Source organism: Barbatula barbatula (assembly GCF_947034865.1).
Source record: "Barbatula barbatula genome assembly, chromosome: 22".
NCBI classification, from domain to species: Eukaryota; Metazoa; Chordata; class Actinopteri; order Cypriniformes; family Nemacheilidae; genus Barbatula; species Barbatula barbatula.
The window spans coordinates 17,751,274-17,773,997 of record NC_136785.1 but is presented as its reverse complement, the minus strand read 5'-3'; the positions used below and the strand labels follow the sequence as shown (position 1 = coordinate 17,773,997).

General features: G+C 40.2%; 1 protein-coding gene across 2 annotated transcripts in view; it reads left to right on the top strand.

Moving 5' to 3' along the window:
* Positions 1 to 15,139, top strand: part of csf1rb (colony stimulating factor 1 receptor, b) — a 74,581-nt gene extending 59,442 nt beyond the window's left edge. Inside the window, exons 22-23 of one of the 2 annotated variants that reach the window (XR_013788245.1) lie at positions 11,163 to 11,400; positions 13,428 to 15,139. The gene's annotated coding sequence lies outside the window, so the exon portion shown is untranslated. Of the gene's footprint in view, positions 1 to 11,162; positions 11,401 to 13,427 lie in introns of those variants that run through there. The other variant, XR_013788246.1, reaches the window with a different exon arrangement.
* Positions 15,140 to 22,724: the final 7,585 nt, after the last annotated feature.

Genomic DNA, 22,724 nt, shown 5'->3' with positions numbered 1-22,724 from the left:
ATAAATATCATATTTTAAAACTTTTTTAAATATAAAATATATTTTTTATTTGCAAACACATCAGGGACCCGTTTCAGAAAGCAGGGTTAGTGCAAACTCAGAGTAAGTTAACCCCAGAAAACGGGATACTCTGGGTTTTCAGTTTCAGATCGCAAGGTATATCAAACCCGCGACCGCGGGGGTAAGTCAAGCCTGTTTCAGAAATCAAGGTATCTTATACTTATAGTGAGTAACCATAGTAACATACTCAGGTTTTCTTCCACTATCCCGAGGTTTATTACAATATCCGCCCCCTTTTAGAAACGCGAGCGGTGTTGAACCTGCCTTCCCCGTTTGTTTTCTCAATCATTTTACTTAATCGCGCACAAGTTCGTAACACAGACATTAAAATGGCATTTCCGTTTATTCAGGAACCCATAGATGAGGAAGCTGCATTGATTCAGAGAGAGTTCAATTTTAAAGCCCCGTTTGGATGTTTTATCAAATCCGGAGGATTTTTTATTTGAGGGATACCGTTTTTCTTTACAGTCCATTAAATATATCCACAATCTGCTTCATCCTTACATCACAAACCTCAGTCGTCGTGGCCGCGCTCTTACATCTGAGCAGATTCTTTGTATGGCCTTACGTTTCTTTGCTAATGGAAGCTTTCTTTATAACACCGGGGATGCAGAACACGTTAGCAAGGCAACTGTATGTAGAGCAGTAAGAAAAGTGTGCATCGCTCTCAAGCACTTTTTATACGTTTTTGTGAAGTTTCCTGTGAGAGCCATCAGAGAGGCGTTTCATAGGATTGCAGTAGAATGGTGAATGTCTTTCTGAATTAGGCTGATCAAATAATTGTGGTCTTGCTGCCTCTGGAAGAAAGCTAATAATTCAAATACCCTTTAGGATTTCACAATGTGATTGGGTGCACATGTAACTGGTCCCACTCGCCCCGTTCTGCGCGGGCTTCGACCGTCGTCGGTCCGAATAAGAGACAGGCGCTCTAACGATGAGCCTATAGAGCGCCGTCCCTATCGTCTGTCGCTAGAGCGTCTCTGTTGGTCGGGGAGTGAGGCTTACACACTGCACAGCTCTTCACTAGCTGGCCTCCGTTACACATAGCTGGAGCAGGGGCAAGCATGGCCAGTTTTTTGTCTTCTATAAACAGGTTCTAGGTTCTCATAAAACTTTTTAGGCCAGTTTATTAAATATATCAAACATTTCCCAGTCAGGCATCCTACTAGCAAGAGCATTTAAACTCACCGGACTGAATGATGTTTTTATATTTCATTTTCAGCTGCTGCCACGTTCTTTTTATTGCAGAAGGATTGCACCCACATGACAAAAATCGTAGGTATATATATATATATATATATATATATATATATACATATATATATATATATATATATATGTGTAGCATACATGATTATGATTCGCTGTGTCGAATCAAGGCCACAAAAGTCGATGATATAACCTAAATAGTGAGAAAGATGCACTTTTAGTAGTTTGTGAAGTCCTCCTCAGTGTTTGCTGGCCGGATGGCTGTGTATTGTGGTGATTGATGCTGATTTCTGTCGAGATGCAGTTCGGTGTGGGGAACTTACAGTAACATAACTCTATCGAAGCGTAAGTGATAAACTATCACCAATACCAGCGTAACGTTAAGATTATTTTGTGTATAATTTGATGTGATCCAGTGTTTTTGATTTGTGGTTAGTTTGTCTAATTAAGAGGGGAGAAGAGTGCTCTGTGTAGGCCCTCAGTGTGTTTCTGGGGCTAGTGTGAAACATCAGAGTGAGTGTTGTTCACTTTAATTGATTTCCAAGAAGTGTTTATTAGTTTTGTGTTCCAAATATTGAGGAAGAGTGATGTATTATTTATTTTACTGTCAGCAGGGGAAAATCAAGTGTGTCATTCACTGTGAAAGCATTTATAGGTTATAGAGTGGTGATGAAAAGTAAGTTTGAATATCATTCATTTAATTTTTTAAGTTGTACAAGTGTTTATTTGCTGATGTAAGACTAGGTGTTAAATTGTTTAATCATTTTTGAAAGGTATTGCAAATACTCAATGTAATTTCTAATTTCATTCATGTATATAGTGATATCTCACGTGCCGGGCTACATATATATATATATATATATATATATATATATATATATATATATATATATATATATATATATATATAGTGCCTCCAATTCGACTGGCGAGAAATTAACGGAGTGCTTTTTGTCACGTGCTTTTGCCATGGTGAATCATGTTATCTTCACTCAATTGATGATGGCTTTTTAAAGCCGCGGTGAACACGCGTAACCTAGAGTAAACTTACTCAGAGTGGATTGAACTCATTGAAAGCAGCTGTTCTGAAACAGAAAACTCAGAGTTATATCAACTCAGAGTTCATATTTTAACTTAGTGTTGCTTGAACCTCCTTATTGAAACGGGTCCCTGCTGACAGACACAATGCTTTGTTTTCATGGGAACATGCCAGCTGAAGATAATGAGGAAATTAAATGTTTTCCCTTGCACATAGGCCTACTTAGAAACAAATATATAAGACAATGCAATGTAAGTCCTTTTGGATAAAAGCGTCTGCATAAATGCATAAATGTAAATGTAAGTTCCAGTCTTGAGAATGTGTTGGTAATTACCAACAAGCTGAGACTGTGGCTCAGGTTCTGGTGGTTGAAGGGTACTGTAAATTCAGGATGGCTGCCTGTATCCATTAAGATTAAGGGCATAACTTTGAGTAATCTGTCATTCAGAGTTTAAAAGTCACGCACTACCCCATTTCATCCTGCTGGAAACGGGCAGTGTGAATGTCCTTGCCTGTATCGAAGAAGAGGGACTGGCCATCTTCCCCAGGTACTTTTTGCCTATAACGCTACTTCTTACCCAAGTACGGGAGAATGCCCTTATTTTTTATATTTGGACAGAAGTCTAGACTTCCAGTCGACTTTCTGCTTGGTAGAGTGGAGAGTTCTCCTTATTTGAGAGCTGGTTGGGTGAAGCTTGGAATGCGTCATGTCTGGATAGGCCCCTTTTTATTCGTGTTGATGGTGGCTGTATGTATATGCACATAGCTGTTGGCTGACCTTTTAATTATTGTTTGTGTGGCACTACCGACTGATTTGTTGTATCCTGTACTTGATGACTGCTCTCCTTTAAGCTATGTGAGCTAAGGCTGTGTGGTATTGAATATATCGGGGAGCTTTTGTGGTGGTTTGAGTATTCCATTTTCCATTTACTTGGTATCCTGACCTGCGAACAGATTATAGAGTCTTTTCGTCCTGGGTGATTATTAACGCAGCACTGTCGCAAGAACGGTGTTACCTTGCAACTAATAAAGGGGATCGCTGCTGCTGTCTGATTTTTGGTTTATTTCTTAAGGGTGGAAGAGTGTTCACCTGATGATTGGAGCTGGCGTATAGCCTACGACAGGGGTTCTCAAAGCATAGATTCAAAGGTCTGAATCTGAATTATCGTCAACGTTAAAGGTCTGGACGGTGTAATTGTTATTGTATTGTTACTGTAACATTTGGTAAGTACTTCAATGTAACTTTTAGTGAATCATGCAGCACAAAAATCCTTATGGGCAACAACTACGTCAATATTTACAGACAAACTAAGTTCATGTTCATATGGCAGTCTGTAACAGTGTTTTGGAAATGCTGTTTTTTTTGGTCAGTGGGATGGTTCCTGCCGTTCGCTGCACAGATAGTCAAGTCAAGTCAATTTAATTTATATAGCGCTTCTTTCATTGTTACAAAGCAGCTGTACAAGAAACATATTGACTACAAGCTAAACATATAAGGTTATGAAAGTAAACACAAAAAAAGTGAAAACGCAGAAGACCGACACAGACACACAGATTCAGCTCCACACACACAACACACACAGACACACACACAAACATGCACACAGGCAGACACGCAGACACACAGACATGCACACACACAGCGGCCATCACCGAGAATTGTATTGAAAATTGTAGCAGTCTCCCCTACCAGGCAAACAGAAAGCAAAAGGTGGCGAGGGACCCAAAACTCCATTGGAGAAAAATAAAACCTAGGAGGGAAACCAGGCCTAACCAGGGAATTCCAGTTCCCCTCTGGCAAAAGCTGCACAGTACTTGCAAAGCAAGGAAAAAAAAAATTAGATTTAAGATAAGCATTAATAAATTAATAGCAGCTGAAATTTTGTAGTGAAGACGTGTCAAGTCGCTTTCTTTATCCAGCTCTATCATCTCAGCTCTTGTCAGGTCTGGGCATGAACTGCGTCCTGCCCACTGTGGTAACCTTGGAACAATGAGACAAGACTGGCTGAGAGTGTAACAAGGAGTCGTTCGGATCCATATGGAGTATTTTATTAATAAGAATGGTCAACCAGGCAGAGATCAGAGTCAGGTGTATCAGGGTATATCCAAAATCAGAAACAGTAACAAGCAGAGGTCGGGGCAGGCAGCAGAGAATCACAGTCAATATAAAAAATCCACGATATACACAGACGGACCAAACACAGGGGCCGCTCAGAAATGTCAGACAGGCTAAACAAGACTTCACAATGATTGAGAGTCCAAACACAGTATATATAGATGAGTGGTAATGGGGAACACCTGGTGGTGGTTAGCATGGGGTTATAGGAAATGGAGTTGGGAATGGATGCAACATGCCAGAGTCCTGATTGGAGTGCCCTCTACTGGAGTTCATAGGCACTTCAGCTGACGATCGTGACAGAGAGTATAGTACTGTTCTGCACTCTTTGATGCAACAAGTACATCAGTTGTTATTGGAAGTGTTCCTGGTTCTGGTTGATCTAACTAATGCAGCCTAAACCTTCAGAGGATTTGTATTATGGTAGTGAAGTGTATGCAAGATTAAAAAGGTGCGTCTTTAGTCTAGATTTAAATTTACAGAGTGTGTCTGCCTCCCCGGACAGTGGGATTTTGCACTAGATTTTGAATTCTAGGTATAACCAACTGACCGGACGCCTGAGAGCGTAGTGCATGTGAAGGACTGTAATACCATAGAAGTTCACTCAAGTAGTGAGGAGCTAAACCATGTACTTTCATGTGCTCTAAATCCAGACTGTAAATCTTCATTGATGTCATTCCTTTGGAGGAAGGAACACAATTGAGTTGAGACTACCTTTTCCAGGACTTTAGATATGAATGGTAGATTCGATATAGGTCTGTCGTTAACTAGTTTTGACAAGGGCCTTATAACAGCCACCTTATATGCTTTAGGCACATGTCCTAGTGCAGGGCTGAACTGGGATAAAAAAAGGGCCCTGGCATTTTTGCTCAGACCAGCCCACCACAATCGGTCGGACACCACCAGTACACCATCCTTGCGGTCCCTGTAGATATGCAGATCTACTTTTCCATTCCCAAAAACCCCTACAAAGCTGAGAACTAAGTGCCATGGACCAGTGTACTCACTCTCTCTTGACTGACTCCGTGGTGACCAAAGGTGGCAGTGGAGTAGGGCCTACACAAAGTGAGGGCAGCCTGAGAGAGAGAGAGAGAGACGAGAATGATAACTGAATGAGAAAAATGATCCCCATACAAGTATCTTTAATATATAACAATGTAGAGAGATGGGTGCACATATTTTATACTTACTTAGTGGAAATGGCTCCATGGTGCTCTGAACATCAAAGACAACGAACTACAAACGTAAGGGCATACTGAGAGAGAGAGACAGAGAGAGAGAGAGAGAGAGAGAGAGACGGAGAGACAGAGACAGAGAGAGAGACAGAGACAGAGAGAGAGACAGAGAGACAGAGACAGAGAGACAGAGAGACAGAGAGACAGAGACAGAGAGACAGAGACAGAGACAGAGAGGAGACAGAGAGACAGAGAGAGAGAGAGAGACAGAGAATAACGAGTCACATTTTCAGTGTACAATTTTATGAATATTTTTATAATAATATCAATAATCTCAACTCACCTTACAATAACAGCAGTTTCCTCAGTAGCTTGCTCTTCTCTGCAACTCTGTCAATTACAATGTGCTCCATGTTATAAAAGCTAGTTAACATTAGAATAATCAGCCGAAGTTGCAATTGAATAAGTTAACTCTGCTAACCTAGCTACAAAAACAATGCAAAATAGCTTATGATGTGTTATTTGACTTTAGCTGACTGAGTGGCTAGTGCAGTAGATGACAATCTGACAGACATTATAATAGCGACAACGATTATGTTGTCTTACTATAATATTCATTAATTTAGGTAAATCATCATCTTCGTCGTGGCCCAACCAGGCCCACACACTGTGATGTCACCGTCCGGAGCAGAAGGTGGCAGTAATGCACCAAAAAGCTGTTTACCGTAAAACACGAAGAAGTCACCGGCCGGTCCCTGTATGGTGGTGGCGTCACTTACTGGACCAGGATCGGTGATCCTTAGCAATTGTGTTTCCGATATGAGCTTGTTCTTCAGAAATGTTTGGTAATATGTAACGTTAGCTTGTGTTGACGCTACCGCACTACTTGATCAACAAAAGAGCTTCGCTACTGAAAAGCTATTTGATTCAGAAAACAGCTACGTTACCACCACGCTACTGAAAAATGTAGTTAAGCAAGTAGCGTCACTGCTTGTAGCAACGCTACTGCCCAACACTGCTTACCGTTTCAAGTACACTCTCCTACTCACTCTGTCTCTCCTTGACTTCACTATCAGACACCTACTCCTCTGCCTGGGTGCCGCCATGGCTTGTCACCTCTCCTCCATGTGCTATGTTCACCTGTTTTTGCAAAATTTCGTCAGGTAAGCTACTATAGGCTTGGAAACTGAAGCTACAGCACTTAACACGTCGGTTATTTTTGCACATGTTGAGGCATCAACCTCTAGAATTTTTATTTGTTTGGCCCGCAACTGCTCCGCAACCCCCTTGCCCTTGCGCTTTTGTTTCTCCATCCTAAATCCACAGATTTCTGGCTCTGACCCACTGACTGCATTTGACACAGGAAACCGAGGGGGAGGGGTGGAGCCCTAACCCTAAGAGATGATTGGGCCAGCCCAGTGTCAGTATGGATAATGAACCAATGGGCCGCTGTCCCTGCTTTATGGGCCGGTCGTTGGCAAATACATTTTTTTTATATCAACCGGCCCCCAAGTGGCCTTTTTGCCCGGTATGCCAGATTACCAGTCCAGCCCTGTCCTAGTGTAAGAGATGAGTTAATAATGCTAAGAAGAGGATCTGTAATTTCAGGGAGCATCTCTTTCAGTAGATTTGTAGGTATAGGGTCTAGCATGCATGTCGTTGATTTAGATGATATAATGATTTTAGATAGTTAATCATGATCTATGATAGAAAATAATAGCAATTTCTCCTTAGGGGCTCTGTAGTTAGTTGTTTGTTCAGTGGGATTCACTTCTGGTTGCATAGTTAATAAAAAATCTCTATTCTCTTTTTATTTTATTTAGATTTTATTTGTGAAGTCATTCAGTCGTTCATCACTGCTATGTTGATATACAGAATCAGAAGTCGCTGACGATTTATCTTTTGTTAATTTAGCAACTGTGTTAAATAAAAACCTAGGGTTGTGCTGTTTTTCTTCTGTTAGTGATGAAAAGTAGGCGGACCTAGATGATTTTAGGGTTTTTCTGTATTTTTTCGAATACTATCCTTCCATGCTGTATGAAATACGTCTAATTTAGTTTTCTTAAAGTTGCGCTGCATTTTTTGTGCCGCTTTCTTAGAACCTGAGTGTGTTCATTATATCATTGTGTCGGGCTGTCATTTTTTAATTTCTTTAAGTGCAGAGGAACAACCGTGTCTAGCGTTTCTGAGAAGGTGGAGTTAAATTTGTCAATGGTAAAGTCAAGATCTTCAACGATTTTACTCTTGATAGAGATTTAAGACAATTCAGGCAGATTATCAAGAAATGCACCTTTGGTCGGAGCCGTTAGCCTTGCAGTAACGCGCTCCGACATATAGCGCTGTTGCGCTCCGGGCGACCCTAGTTCGAATACCGTCTCGAGGTCCTTTCCTGATCCCAGCCCCTTTCTCTTGCCCACTTCGCTTCCTGTCCTCTCTACACAACAGCTGTCCAAATAAAGGTCTCTTACAGAGACCTGGCCATTAAATAAAGAATCGCTCGATGACTTGACCACCAAATTGGGCACTATTTTGGAAACATTATTAAAAAACATGGAATTAGCTTCCATTGCTATGCAGATGATTCCTCCCAGCTATCCAAATTGGCAGAGTGCATTGAAGATATAAAACATTGGATGACCTGTAATCCCTTCTTTTAAATTCTAATAAATCGGACCAAAGACACGCAAACCAAATATTTCGGATTATAAACTGCAAGTTGAAGGATGTACTGTTACTCCAACAAATACTGTAAAAGATCTAGGAATTATATCAGACAGCAACCTCTCATTTCAAAATCACATCTCAAATGTCACAAAAACAGCCTTTTCCACCTAAGAAATGTTGCCAAGTTACGAAATATTCTATGTGTTGCTGATGCAGAGAAGCTTCTTCATGCATTTACAACCTCAAGACGTCACTACTGTAATGTGCTACTTATTGGTTGTCCTGCATCATCAATAAACAAACTACAGTTAGTTCAAAATGCAGCTGCCAGAGTGACTTTAAATAAGGCTATGACTAAAATGCCTTCAACTTGAGAATGTACATATATTTCAGGATGTGGTGCATCCCTGAGAACAAAAACTTTGGATCTGAAATCAATAGTTTCAGAAATATAGTCTTTGGGGGAAAAGTGGTCTTGTGGCACAACTTTATCCCTGACATTGTGCCATTGGGGAGAATACACTTGGGTAAATTGTGCCAGTGATTTCTGAAGTAAAACAGAACATTCTACTGTAGTGCTATATGAAAGCAAGACAAATGAAATACAAAATTGATCATTTAAGGTTTATTAAGATATTGTCACTTTATTAAACTATTTTGTAGTTTTTGGGAAAACACAAAAAATTAAATACACAATAGGCCTAGCTATCTGGCCTTCTACTTAACATCCCACTTCTCAATGCTGCAGGGGACTATAAACTTCTGCTCCCTTCTGGCTGTACCTATTTATGGGGTGTGGTTAGTTCCTTGAGCACACCTCTAGGGATCCATCCACAGACTTCTTACAACTTTGCCATAGAAACTTTTTGCTGATGTCTCCACCCTCAACCTGCTTCACCAATCCAATGTAGTTATAGGATTTGGTTTAACCTGCAAAGCTGGAGATGTCACTCTCTACTATAGTCAGTCGCTTTCTTTTTGGGTTTGGTTGGTTTGGACACTTTCAGAGCCCCTCTCTTCTAATTACATTTACATTTAGTCATTTAGCAGACGCTTTTATCCAAAGCGACTTACAGATGAGGAAACATTGGAAGCAATTATAACAACATAGGCCACAAAATACATAAGTTCATCAAACTAGTCCATTAAAGCCTAGCACAGTATAAAAAGCTAAGAATAGTGAGGTTAGAAGGTATTTTTTTTATTATAAAGAAGGAAAGGGAAGAGAAGAGAATTGGGAAAAATCAATCAGCGACATGTTGATGGAAGAGAAGAGATGCGTTTTTAGGCGTTTTCTAAAGATGGCAACCGAGTCTGCTGATCGTGTAGCAGCTGGTAGATCATTCCACCAATGTGGAACAGATCCAGAGAAGGTACGGGAGAGTGACTTTTGTCCTTTTTGGGATGGTACCACTAGTCGTTGTTCCTTTGCAGACCGCAGTGATCTGGCAGGAACATAGATCTGCATTAGCGCGTGGAGATACGATGGTGCAGTCCCTACTGCCAGTGGTCTTGTAGGCCAGGAGCATAGCTTTGAACTTTATGCGGGCGGCAACAGGGAGCCAGTGTAACCTGATGAAGAGCGGAGTTACATGTGCTCTCTTCGGTTCATTGAAGACCACTATTGCCGCCGCATTCTGGATCATCTGGAGAGGTTTGATTGTGCAAGCCGGAAGTCCAGCCAGAAGCGCATTGCAATAATCCAGTTTGGACAGGACAAGAGCCTGGACTAGGACTTGCGTAGAGTGCTCCGATAGGAAAGGTCTAATTTTCCTAATGTTGTAGAGGATGAATCTACAGGACCGGGTGGTGCTGGCAACATGACTTGTGAGGTTAAGCCGATCATCGATTACCACTCCCAGGTTTCTGGCTGTGCTGGACGGTGTAATCGTTGATGAGCCTAGTTGAATGGCAAGGTTGTGGTGAGCAGAGAAGGTTTTTAAAGAGCCGTTAAAGAGCATTCGAGAGTCCGGAGAGTTGCAGATCCTCGAGTGGTAGTAATCTGTTTTTGAAGAGGTGACATCTACAGAGAAAGAAGAGAGAAGAGATTGGTAGAGAGAGAGGTCTGCAGGGTCTTTTGACTTGCGCCATTTTCTCTCAGGCTGGCGCGATGCTCACGCAGTACATCCGATAACCAGGGAGCCGACGGGGATGCACGGGCTGATCCAGATGCAAGAGGGCATAGGTTGTCACACATGGGTGTTAGCTGATTGAATTTCCAGTCTTTGGGGATGAATAGACCAGTGCCTCCACCCCTTCCTGTGATGCGAGGGCTGTGGGAGAAAGTGTGGTTATGGGAGAGGGCAGCGGGAGTGGCAGAGTCCTCTGGTTTGATCCATGTTTCTGTAAGTGCTACAATGGAAAGACCAGAATGTTTGACAAAAGCTGTAATGAAATCAGCTTTGTTCACAGCAGATTGGCAGTTCCACAATCCTATTGGGAAAGTAGAAGGGGCAGTTGCTAGCAGTGATACATTGTGAAGATTATTAGCATTGGCTTATTAGCTACATAATTTAGTTTTTTCGAGGGGGGGGGGGGGGGGCTCAAAGATGTTCTCGCCCGGGGTGCAATTCAATGTAGAACCGCCATATATACCTTATATAGTTTTCTGAGCAGAATGTTTTACCTTATTTTATTGAAGTTGGGATTATGAAATCTGACTAGAGTATGTTTTTAACTTTATTTATTATATGTTCAATAGTCAATGTGTACTGTAATTATTATTTGAAATATAATACCCCACCAAATTTACCAGAGATAATTGAACATAAGTTAAACATATATTATGAGAACTCAGAATTTATCTTATTGAAATAGATACAAACTAGATTACATTTAAATCAAATCAAGTTCTTAAGTATTTATGTTAACTGCGCTCTACAAATATGTATATTAACAGGTCAGCGAAAGGACCCCTAATTACGGTTACAAGACAACAGCTGGAATTCGTAATGACTCAGGGCTACACCATCAAACACATGGCACGGCTTTTGGGATGTTCTGCATCATTTCTATATAAGAGGAAAAACGCTCTGGGGATACAAATCCGGAATTCCACATCAAGTTTGTTGACAGATGAGGAGTTAGAAAAGCACACCAGACGACTCCACAATCTGTATCCTAGATCTAGCAGTGAGGTACAGTACTAGTAACCTTTTAACCATTTCATCTTTACATTTAAAATCATTTTCAGTTTAATGATGTATTGTGAAAATAAGGAACTACTTTGTTTACAAACAAATTTTGGGTGAATAATAACAAAGTAATTTCGTATGCCAAGATTTTAGGTGATTGATATGTTTAGTAGGCCTAATTAACTTAATTAAACTGACAACAGGGTATCATCCCTAAAATTGTACTTGTTTTTGTTCTTTGACAAAATGTAGTAGGCCTACTGGTATTTGATTTAATGGGTGAACTATTCTTAAGAGTCTTTAAAATGAAGTGTTCCTATAGCTCACTTTGTAGAGCACCGTGTTGGGTCATGGGAATTTATCCCAGGGAACAGGTATATTAATAAAACAAATACTTGCCTCGAATGGTATTCAGGATATTGTTAACCTTCATGTTGTGATGTGACTGACCTTAATATGAACATTGTTTTTCTTTAATTGTTCATAAGATTTCTTAAAGCAGGCCTATTTAGCTGAACCCTTTCTCCCTTTTCTTCACCATATATGCGGGTCATTCTCATGAAACCAATTAAACAAAAATAGCAAAGACAAATATGGCTGACAATCCATAAAAAATACAATCTTGTATGAAGCTTAGGTGTATTTTTAGCAAAACATGTTATGAAGTCTACATTTACAGAGCGTTACGGTAATGGAGTCATTTTGAAAAATATATTTTTAATTAAAAGCTTTTAAAAGAAACAAACATGCAAAAAAAATTATACATTTGAAAGCAACATTTTTTGAGAATCACATATTCAGAGTGTGATAACTTTTTTCTATGGATGCACAGCTACAATATGTACACTAATCAAAGTTCCAGTATATCATTAGTTTGTTTGATAAGAATTGTTTGGTTAAAATACTAATAATCTATTTCGATTTATGAATTTTCATTTGTTTCTTTTGAGATGGGGCTTGGTGATTCATGGAGCTATAGAGGGATACTCTCGCCTGATAACATACCTGAATTGTAATGCCAACAACAGAGCTGCCACAGTGCTTACACAGTTTATAAAAGCCACATGCATTTATGGACTTCCATCTAGAGTGCGATCAGATCACGGAGGAGACAGGGCCAGATTAACACTTCACTGTACCCCGGGCAACAATATTCAAGGGCCCCATCATCACAACCCCAGGATCACCATAATCTGGCAAAATACAGAATAAATTACAGTAATACAGTCAATATACTCAATATTTCAATAACTAACTGCCATCAAGTGCATTTTGATGTACAGATGTGCAAATGTTAATCGAACTACAAATGCACCACTATGTTCTCTTGTCAAGACCACTCAGTCAATATGTTATGAAAACAAAACACATCGGCATCAGTATAATCTCGCAAAATTGACCCACTACATATTCACAAAAAATAAATAAGCAACGACTTTCAAAGCATCCATTATTTATTTAACAACACCTACTCCAAACACAAATGCATAGAATTGATAGAGCCATCACAGACAAGACACAAACAAAAATCCATTGAATCCATCTCATAGAATCAAGTAGCATTTTGGTCCTCAGCTCATTTTAAACAGAAATCACCCTGTCACATCAGAATTCAATAGGACTATCAAGTTATAGCGCAATATAAACATTTTGAAATCTGCTGTTTTCTCGCAACAACAATAAACAAACAAAATTTACAGCATTTTCATGGAGCCACCATAAGGAAAAAAATTTATCAAATGCATTATCATCTGCTCCTAAACAGTTTTAAAACAGAAAACAACCTGTCACATTACAGTTCAACAAGACAGGCAAGGGTTAAACATTTTAGTGCAATATAAACATTTGGTGCAATATAAACAATCTGTCAATTTATCTCAATTAGACAAGACAAACAGAAATGCTTATTAATCTGGCAAAATACACAATTTGAATCCTAAATAATTGGGGAAGAGCATGTATAAATGCTTGATTTCATTTGGCAAACACATCTTACACAAGCATTTTTCTGGACTTTGAATGTGAAACAGGGGCTGCTCGCAGACTCGACGAGTGGTTCCGATGGCGGTGAGACTCGAGACCCATCACCGCTTCCCTCAATGATGGCACTCGCAGCAGAATCCGGGTCGTAGGTTGAAGATGCTGCTGGGGGCTCTTCGCTCTCGGGCTAGCTGAGCTGACTTCGTTGACGGATGGTGCCTTAGCAGACTAGTTGCTAATGTATTTATGTATTAATGTATATATTTAAAATTTTCTGTGTTCCTGATATCCTTCTCCCTTTTAAATTTCCTATTAGCGCTCCCACTTAGCTACTCCATGTTTGCATTTTTTGAGTCGTGTTGTGTTGCGTTGTAGTGCTTGCCGTCACGCGACCAGCTCAGTGCACGTTGATTGGTGTTACCGCCCGCGGGGCCCTTTAGAGGTCGGGGGCCCCTGGGCAATTGCCCATATGGTTAATCCGGCCCTGGGAGGAGAGAACACACAAGTGGCATTGTTCATGGTTTTTAGCGTAGAAGCCACATCACAGGGGAATCTGTGCACAACCAGAGAATCGAGCGCCCTTGGAGAGACGTTTTCTTGCATGTTTTGCACAGTTTCTACGACGAATTCTACAGCCTTGAGGACAATGGCAAACTTGATCCTGCAAATGACATCCACAAGCTTTCCCTTCATTTTGTGTATTTACCAGAAATACAGAGCAGACTGAGCAGGTTTCGAGAGGCCTGGAATCACCACTGCCTAAGAACAGAAAACAACCGAACACCATTTCAGATCTGGACTGAAGGCATGCTTGCCAACAAGTGGGTAGATAGCACTTCTATCAACAATGTATTTTGTGATGATCCATTCAGGGAATACAATTTGGAGGCATTTTTGGCACAACATGGAATTCACGACTTCCCAGCTGATTTGGGAAACGAGATCCCTTCCTTTCATGTCCAACAACCCAGTGTTAACCTTAGTCAGGAACAACAACAAGGTGTTTTGAGAGCCATAGCGGACATTGCAGACTAACTGTGTCTTCACACCAAGCGCAAATGAAGCATTAAGCGCGAGTGATTTACATGTTAAGTCAATGCAAAGACGCGATAGACGTGCTTGCGGCGCGAATTGAGCGTTAACCAATCAGGGAGCCTGCTCTAGTAGTGATGTGATTATGACGTAGCGAGCGGAGGCAGAAATCTGAAACAACAATGAAGGACTGCGCCTCCGAAGGAACCAGACACGGTGCCGAACGAGTCTATATGTCTATCTTCAGCCTTCCATAGCACATAATGCGCAGCTAACCCTCTCAACAAAATCCATGTCCGCCATTTCGCAATTAGGCGGGAGCCGCCTGGCAGAAGCCCCTCCCATGACGCGAATTTCACGCGCGAAAGAAGTGGGTAAAATCCAAATGTTCAAGCGTCCAACTACTCGCGAATAACGCATTTTATTCGCGCAAGTCGCGCTTGGTGTGAACACACAGTTAAAGGTAAAACATAAAATGTGCTGCAATGAAATCTCTAACTGTATGACAAGTTTGTGAATGCTGGAGTGTTCCTCTCCCTTTATCTGTAGTTTGTTTTTATTGCTTAATCTTCTTTTTAAGATCAATGCAGAATCATTAAATTACTTTTTGAATTAAACAGAATACAATATTACATTAAATACTAAGAAATGGTCAACTTCCTTGAAAACATCAACATTCCATTTATTTGTGTAAATGTAACATTTATATTCAATAAACTTGATTTATTGTAATACTTTAGTAATTCTGGTCACTTGTATTAAGAGCAGGTTTCTGATTCCTTGTATTAGGAACAGGTTTAAAGTCATAAAGGCTCAAATAACACAAACTATCAAACATTTTACTACGTATAGCTTTATTTCTAATCCACATTTAAAAAAAATGAAATTAAACTCTAGTGTTTGAAGCCAAAAAGGGACTTTTGAAAAAAATAACTGTAGTTAAACTTGGATAAGTTTCATCCTACTCCTGACCAAACCCTTGTGTGTTGCAAAGGGCAAAGTCCATATTAGACTTAAAGGTGACATAGTCCTTGTGCAAGGGGAGACGCAAGCAGTTCACACACGTGTTTGCAGTTGGAAACTTTTCTCTCACTGAAGCAGACAAAGGTAAGGCATCTACAGCGTGTAAGAACTCAATGGATGGTTGTGGCTTTAATCCAATGGCAGGTAGAACACTGCATCCAGTTGCAAACATAAGAATTTTGTCCAGTGAGCAGTTAGAGCTGCCTTCTGAAAAAAAAGAGAAAATGTGAAAAGGCTGAGTACTAAGATAATCATCCATGGAGTTTTATGTATGGTAATGGTCTATGCCATTTTATGCATGATATGTACTAACTGTTCCAATTACCCAAGAAACCACCAATACCAATCAGTCCCATTACTTGGCTTCTGCATCCAGAAGATAGTCCCTCCAAAAGGCTACTGTAATGTTTTCTTGTGCACGCTTGTTACTTCCAGAAATGGAGTAACGCATTTCAAATAACTCATCCAGGCTGTCTGCAGTAAGTGGCTTTTGGGGGCTGCAAAAAAGGGGTCTGAAGGCATTTTTGTGTTCAGCAACAAATCCAACAATCCTAGAGTTTTCAGGCCCTCCTTAAATCTTTCACAACAAAAAGAATAAAAATGGGATGCTGGAGGTTGTTGTTAAATCACAAACCAATCCTCAACAGGGTAATCACAACATGGAGCATATGAAACACCCAACCACCTGACTCTACAAATTTACTTTTTTATGTTCTCAAGTGATATCAAGGTTACATTTTCACAGAGTGTTCTTTACATCATGTCATCACAACAGCCTGAATGTAAAAACTTTTTTCCACAGACATGATCACCTATTATTATTATTATTAAAAAAGGAAACCAGGCTAAGTTTGATATGGGATAAAACCCATACAATTGTTAATCCTAACAAGTAAAATAGTATGGCTGTTACGTCCCCAGATGGCGTAGAGGTATGAAGAAGACGTTCATAATTAAAATTAAGCACTTTTCCACAGTTTTAGTCTCTGGGGAGTGTCGTGGTCAAATGATTCACTGACAACAATATAACTGCAATCAGGTGGTTCGCTTTTATTTGCAAGCCAGACGTTTTCAGCTAGATACAACTCTAGCACAACACAGTTTCACAGTTGAATAAAGTCACAGGGAGAAAGTAAATGAGCGGTGCTAAACAAACAACATAACAAAACAAAACCCGCTCACTAATTAATTCCCCCCCCACTCTCTCAACTTACCAAAAACAAAACAACAAAAAAACAATAACTAGACTTCGCTGACTAACCAAACACAAAATTACACAAAGTTGCACACGCTCCTTCCCTAGTGTATCTAACAATGGTTTTTCTGAGTGTAAGATGTAGGTCACGTGACGTACTTCCCTTTTCTCTTCTCCCGGACTGGTACAACTTTAGGTTCAGTAAGAAGTACTCTGAGTGAGCAACAAGATCCAAACGAGCGAACCACCACAAATTCAGTATCCAACAATAATATCAGTGGCAAAAACTGAAAACACTCCAAGCCCCCCCTCTTCCGTACTCCAGAGTGCCTTTTGTCCTTCACCCCAGCCGATGATTGGTTGTCTTCGACCTATAGTAGCATTTGCAAAATTAGAAACAACAGAGAGCAGGAAAACAGGAAGAAACCACCAGAGCAACAGAGGGGAGACATGCAGGTAGCAACCACTAACAAAAAAGAAAAGGGGGGGGGGATAACGCTAGCACGTCAGCTGTGGGTCAGCTGTGGCCTGGTGGTTAGAGAGTTGGGCTTGTGATCAGAAGGTTGCCAGTTTTAATCTCAGGGCCAGCAGGTCATGACTGAAGTGCCCTTGAGCAAGGCACCTTACCCCTGATTGCTCTGCAGTAATGTGTCACTGTAAAAAAACTACTTGTAAGTCGCTTTGGATAAAAGCGTCTGCCAAAATGAATAAATGTAAATCATCATTATTATTGAGTTAATGGTTAAGATTTAAGTATTAAAGTATTCATAAGAGCCGAGTAATCATACTTACCGTTCAAGTGGACCATGGAGTCTGTTCACAACTTGGAACAAGAGGATGTCTTGCAAAAGCAGATCTTTGTATTGAAGACACTTTAAAGCTCGAAGGCAGCCTGCATTAGCTAGGTATTCACTCATACATTCTGTTGCCTGACACAACTCCTCCATGGATGCAGCTTGTGAAATCTGCAGAACTTTAAGCATTTTTAAATCTGTTATGTATATTGTGAAATGAATGTCAAAACATGTTTGAATTCGACAATGTACAGTTATTTAATATACAAAAATTACTTTTGGTGAATTTAGCTGTCAAGTCAAAGTCATTCACATCTTCTATGGTGGGTGACACATTGCCATTAGTGATGCACTCAAATAAAGTGGGTGAAAAAAATCCTGGAGATGGTCCCCCATGAACCATGCTGACAGCTATTGCTTTGCCAATTAAGTAGTATCAATCTTCTCTCACAGCTGTGGTGGAAAATAACCAATAATTATATGGTTGTGGAGGAGGACTTAAACTGGTATGTAAAAGTGTCAAAATCCTAGAATTAAAACAATTATTGGGTGACTTGCCTACTGAGTCAAGAGCAAGGTTTTTCCGTCCATCTGGGCCTGCAAACCTCGAGGATTTCTCAATCTCCTCTGTAAGCAATGTAAGGAATTCTGACCTTGGGCCTCCCAAATCAACTGCTTCCTCAAAATTTCCACATTCATCAGAGAATCTGACAGAAATCCTCTTGAATGGATTGTACGACTTCCGGCTAAACGCTCTAAGTGCACCATCCAGCACATTTTTCCTGTTTATATTAAATCTGCAACTCAAATTGTTCTTTCCAAAAGGATATTTTCTGATAGGTTAAATACCTATTGTACAAATAATCTGTTATACTTTACAGGTGACAGGCTACTCACCCCGTTCTCAAACCCTCAGAGCGCAGAAGAAGTGCGCTTTAATGATACCCACGCTCGTGCGCGCTCAGTAGTTGAGAGAGCCATTGGCCTCCTCAAGTGTAGATGGCGTTGCCTTGATGCTTCGGGTGGTAGACTTTTATGTCAACCCAAAAAAGTATGCCAGATCATCATGGTGTGCGCTATTTTACACAATATTGCACTGATGAATGGTATCCCTGTTCCTCCCGACCTACCACAACACCAGCATGAAGAGCCTGACCCACACCCCCCTCCCCAACAAGTACATCATCAGGGAGCAAGGCTCCGTCAGGAAGTAATGCGCCATTTGTGAAGAACAACAGTGCAAAGGTTCATTTTTTAAAAAGATCTTTTAATGTAGATGCAATGTCACCCAGCACTACCCTTATTTGCATAAGCTCATCTGCGATTACAGTAATTGCATTAATGGTGTCTCTCTGTGTCTGCAGAACAGCCTCAGTCAGCACCCGGCCACTTCCAGCCGTGCCATATGGTCGGGACGCACTTGTGCTGGGGACCTCCGGAAACTCCATAGCCCCTGCAGACTCTGCGCTGGGAGTTTCGTCAAGTCAAGTCAAGTCAAGTCAGCTTTATTTATATAGCGCTTTTTACAATTTTCATTGTTACAAAGCAGCTGTACAAGAAAAAATGACTATAAGTAAAACATAAAAGGTTATGGAATTCAAAACACAGGTCAAATATCAGACACACAATAAATTCCTATATGCAGTGTTAATTAAATAAGACTACCAAATTCTAGCACACAAATTCTAGTTTCGTCACACTGGGCTCCCGCAGACTCTGCAAGAATAAGGACTAAACCAATTGTGTAATTTATTTTGTTTAATTGAGTACACAAGCAATAAAGTTATTTACCTGGTTCCCCTGTATCCAGCACATCTGTGTCTCCCTCCCTTTCAGATAAAATGCCACACACACTGGTTTGGCCGAGAATCGAGGCCATTCGGGTCTCCATTGGGGACAAATCAGGGGCACCTTTGCCCCCACCAGTCGCACACACACTCTGTCGGTGAGAGGCAAGCCGTTTCTTTGCTCCCACCTTAAGATCGGACCACTTCTTTTTTACTTCTGGAACCGTCCTGTTTGCCGAAGCAACTGCGTTTACCGCAGCAGTGATGTGTTGCCACTCTAAACATTTTTTTTTATTGGTAATTCCACTGCTGTGGCCACCAAACAAAATAGCCTTCCTTTCATCCACCTCACTCACAAGAACTTCTATTTCTGCCTCAGAGAAATTTCGCTTCTTGCCCTTGCTCTCCATTGCTGCCATGATTTTGTTTTTAAAAAACACAAATTTCCTTGCTCCTTTAATATATGCATGGCTAATGAGGTAATTTGCATTGTCTATATATGGTTGAATGTGGGCGGAGAAAGGGCGGTAAATGATTTTTTTTTCATGCGCAAATTATCAGGTAGGCTGTGATTTATAAAGTGAAAATTGCGTGCAGGTGCGCGTATGCACGGTTTTATAAATCTGATTTTTTTTGGCGTACGCCATTTTTGGCTTTTGTGCGTAAGTACACTTTTAGTAAGGTTCCTACGCACAGTTTTATAAATGAGGCCCCTGTTCTTAATTGGCCAGCAAACTCGTCTGACCTTTACCCCATAGAAAATCTATGGGTTATTGTGAAGAGGAAGATGCGATATGCCAGATCCAACAATGCAGAAGAGCTGAAGGCCACTATCAGAGCAACCTGGGCTCTCAACACCTGAGCAGTGTCACAGACTGATTGACTCCATGCCACGCCGCATTGCCGCAGTAATTCAGACAAAAGGAGCCCCAACTAAGTATTGAGTCCTGTACATGCTCATACTTTTCAGTTGGCCAAGATTTCTAAATCCTTTCTTTTTATTGGTCTTAAGTAATATTCTATTTTTCTCAGATGCTGAATTTGGGATTTTCCTTAGTTGTCAATTATAATCATCAAAATTAAAATAAATAAACATTTGAAATATATCAGTCTGTGTGTAATGAATGAATATAATGAACAAGTTTCACTTTTTGAATGGAATTAGTAAAATAATATTCTAATTATAGGACCAGCATCTGTATATAGATGAAAGTGGCCCCTGGTGGTAAAATGACTGCATGTGATTTGAATTAATTCAGCGTCCTTCAGTAAAGAACTACACTCAGTGAGTTTAGTCAGTTTTTCTTTAACACTGACACGTTATTGTTTTGTCATCATTAATGCCCTTGGTATGCCCTGTGCAACACGATATTGTTTAAAATGCCCCACAAGTTCTGCCCCTATGCCGTTGCTTCGAAAGCTCGATCTCGCCGTCAAAAAGCAATAAGAGGCACATAGCCTATATTTTGTAATATAGCTATTCATTCCAGCATAAGTACACTCTTTTCTTGGTATTAAGGTTGTTTGTCATTAATTAAATAGTTTCTGGATCAACTGCCAATAATAAAATCAAAAGCAGAGTCCTGCACTGGTACTGTTTGATAAAAGCGAACCGCCCCACCTATATAGTAATTAAGACCACCCTACCTGTCCGGCATCACTAATTTAATTTCGTACCTCACCCTGACCGTTTGACAGAAGCATCACGATCCTAACCGCACACGCATTAGGTTTTAAACATACTTTATAGTAAAAATATAAGCCTTATTTATAAATAAAGTAAAACCAGAAGCAGACCAGGGGCCTGTACCATGAAGCTGGTTTAGGTGGCTAGCCAGCTATGTGTCAGTTTAGTTTGTGCCAACCCTGGGTTTTAGGTACCATGAAAATAGCTCGGCTTTATTCGGTGTTCGTCGCCATGGTATCTTACGCTGCACGGCTAACCTGCTCCGGGGCAGGCTATGTTCTGGATTCGAGATCTCAGACTGAAGTTTGACCAATCAGCTGTGAGCAAAGAAACATATAGGTGACGTAACTGACTCGCAGTGCGTGTTAGAATGGCTAGTTATTTTTTGTACTGTTTAATAAAATAAAAATACTAATATAACAATATATAAATATATATTACAAATATAAAATCAACTATTGGTTACTATATTGGTAAAATCTGATTTTACAGATTTGCTGGCTTTCTCTTACACTCACATGGAATTCAATTTACTTACTTATATTGCACTTTAATTGTATCACATGTATTTGCATTGCATTTTTTACATTCTTGTCTGTGGTGCAGAACATCTAGGAACACTTTCAGTTTCACTGTATTAGGACATTTTTCTTTGTCCACTAAACTAAACAGCTACGGTAAGACACAGACAAACCCATACATTGACAGTTGACATCACATATCTTTTATCGCTATTTTAATCCTTTTTTTTATCTACATTAGCACTGTTATGCATGTTATTGTGGCACATACATACTTTTCTGTGTATTATTTAGATTATTGATAAAGACGGTTTTATTATTTTAAGGGATTTGCAGCATTATACATTTTCATTTTACTGTGCTGGAATAATATATATTGATATTTTTTTGTATATTTGTTGGTAATATTTTGCTCGTGGTTTTCTATTATTGGTGCTTGTCATGATTCCGCCATCATGTCATGTTTATTCTTGGTCTTGCAGCGGAGTCATGGCATAGCCTTAGGTTTTGTGTGAGAAAGACATGGCTTTGTTTAGATTCTGACTTACCATGTGCTTTCTCGTGTCTCGTCAGTGTTTCCCGCCCTTTTGTCTCGTTAACCTTCCCTGAGTGTTTCAGTACCCACACCTGACCTTTGTTAATTATCCTTTGTCTGTCTCCCTTTAAAACATCCTTGTGTTCTTTGTCCTGTGCTCGTTCATTGTATTTTGTTCCTGTATGCTGTACTTGTTTCCTGCCATGTCCCCAAGTTCTCTGGTCTTGTTCGTAGTGTATGTCTGGTTCCCAGTTCCTTGTTTGTATTAGTGGTTGTTTACTTTTGCCCCCCTTGTGGGAAGAATTTATTTTCTGTTTTTGTATTTTGTCTAGTTAGTTTTTCCCCATCGTTGGGTGTTTGTTTTTGTTGTTTTATAAGTAAAGTATATATGTTAACCCCTTCATCCGTGTCTGCCTGCACTTGGGTTCTCCCACCACGTCCACCCTTACCTGTTCATAACAGGTGCTAACTTACAACAACTTGTTATTAAATATCCATGTTCTCATAAGAAAACTAGTTTTTTTTTTCTGCAGAGCATCATATCAGACTAAAAGGAGACCAACAGGCAGCCAGTCCGCGTTATTTTTGGGGCAACTTGTTTGACATGCACCATCAGTACACGGTGCATGTTTCATTGATTTTAAACACATAAGATGTCAGAGTTTACAATGCAGAAGCGGTGTGGTGTCATTTGCCTGTCAAATTAGCCGTTTACAGCTTCAACAAATTTGTATAGAATTTCAGAAATATATGAGAATTAACTTTATTTGCAC